Source organism: Eurypyga helias, unplaced genomic scaffold (assembly GCF_000690775.1).
Source record: "Eurypyga helias isolate BGI_N326 unplaced genomic scaffold, ASM69077v1 scaffold14421, whole genome shotgun sequence".
Classification (NCBI taxonomy): domain Eukaryota; kingdom Metazoa; phylum Chordata; class Aves; order Eurypygiformes; family Eurypygidae; genus Eurypyga; species Eurypyga helias.
The window spans coordinates 11,194-13,179 of NW_010232847.1; positions in this window are offsets into that span (position 1 = coordinate 11,194).

Here is a 1,986-nt window from a genome sequence, read left to right on the forward strand (position 1 = left end):
GATGACAGGGCCAGAAGAAGAGTGCGCTGCCTGTTTTATTGAGCTATAGCTTCTGTGTCTGAATTTCCTCACATGGAGGAGGAGATTCTCCATCTTTCTACAAAGGGTAAGCCAATGTGTAGGCAACAAGGATTTTCCTTAATATTGTACTCAAACTCCAGCCTAACTTAGTAGTATAGGTTATTAGCAGAGCTAACACGAGGATGCCAAAAGCAAAAATATGAAAATTCAAAATATTTCTGTCCTGTTTTCTATATGGACAGCATGATTCATCATCGCTGTACCTGTTTATTTGCTGTGTACAGCTATTGTAACAGGCATGAACTGTGCATGTGTATACGATCTATATCCATAAAAAACAAAGTGAGGTTTCAGTCTCAAAGGGCTTAAAGGCTAAGTACTGTGTAAGCTTAGAGACAGTGGTTACCTGCATGTTTACCTGCAGTAGAGGGACATGGGAACACAAAAATCTTATGAAACTTGCATGAGTCAGTATGATATACTGGGATCAAGAAACCCCAGATGGGTAATATTAATTCCTGCTTCTGTAGGTGACTGGTGGAACTTTAGCAATAGGGACGAACAGGTTATGGTGTCCAGTGTTGAGATCCTACATGAGTTGTCTTAAGTCAGGGGAATAATTGCAAAGACAAGCTGAACTGGAAATAAAGAAGGAGTTAGAAGATAAGAAAGGCAGTCTTACTGTGTATGGCAAGTTTGCTTCCTTCAAAGTTGAAAATACATAGCTAGCTTAGTTAACTGCAATCGAAGACAGAAAAAGCAAAGAAAGAGAACTCATTACACTCAGGATCCTAATTTTTATTTGCTTGCTTTCTTCTAATGGGAACGCAAAAGGGCTGCTATCCAACTCTGTATAATTGATTACCACGACATAAATTGAAATAAAAAATAATGCCTTCCATAGTTGCTACTCCAAAGCCTGAGCTTGAAATGCACCCTAAAAGGATGTTTGCAGGTTTATCAATCCCATTCATCATACTTTCCCTTTTAGTACTTGTGCCTATGCTATGAATGCTGATTTTACACATCAGAAGAAGCTGCCTTTCTGACTCTTAAGTTAGCTGGAAACCTCAATGTTTTATTCTTGATAAACTGCTATCTAACTTAGGCTGTAAGATCAGGAAGTAACTTCCTCTAACCTTACTTTCTGTTTATTATTTAGCTACTCCTGACAAACTTAGAACATTTTATAATCTCATATGCATGTGTTACATATGCATGATACAGCTCATTTCTGGCTTCTCTGATTTTCCTATGGTAGAATATAGCTGTTCCAATACATTTAAAAAAAAAAAAAATCCAATCCCTCTTTTTATTGCTTAGTTTACTACTTCTATGAGACAGTACAGGTGACACCAGAAATTTTCTTTCTCACTGTGACATTATATATATGGGATGTATTGTGGTAGCTTGGTGTATGTGTAGCTTGGTTCTATAAAGGAGATTAGAGTCTTTAGTCACATAATGCTTAGATCTTGACTTCTGTATAAAATCCCCATGCCTACAACTTCAACAACTACTTCAAATCACTGTGCAAACCCCAGTAATTCAGCACCAAGAAAGCAGCAGAAAGATCTGCAGGGGTGCTTAATGGGACAAGAGGGCAGGATGAGGCAGTCCGCACCACTCATGCCTCCTGACAGTTTTGTCAATTCAAAGATACTGAACTTTGGTTCAAAAAGGTGTTTTACTTGCCTATTTTGTCCTGTTAGACAGAAAGTTGCTTGTCCATTCTGGTGCACACAGGTACTCATCGCATAGGTTCTGCTGCTGAAGGGTAGGTTCCTGGGGAGCAAAATACACAGGCCTTTGCATGTGATGCTGGCAGCACTACAGTGTCCTTGGAATACACCCCACGCATTCACATTCCATTGCCCATCTCCCCACCGGGTTTGCTAAAAAGGAGATTCTCTTCTTGGAATCCACAAGTGACAGAATGTTTTACAGCCTTATGTCTTTGCAAAT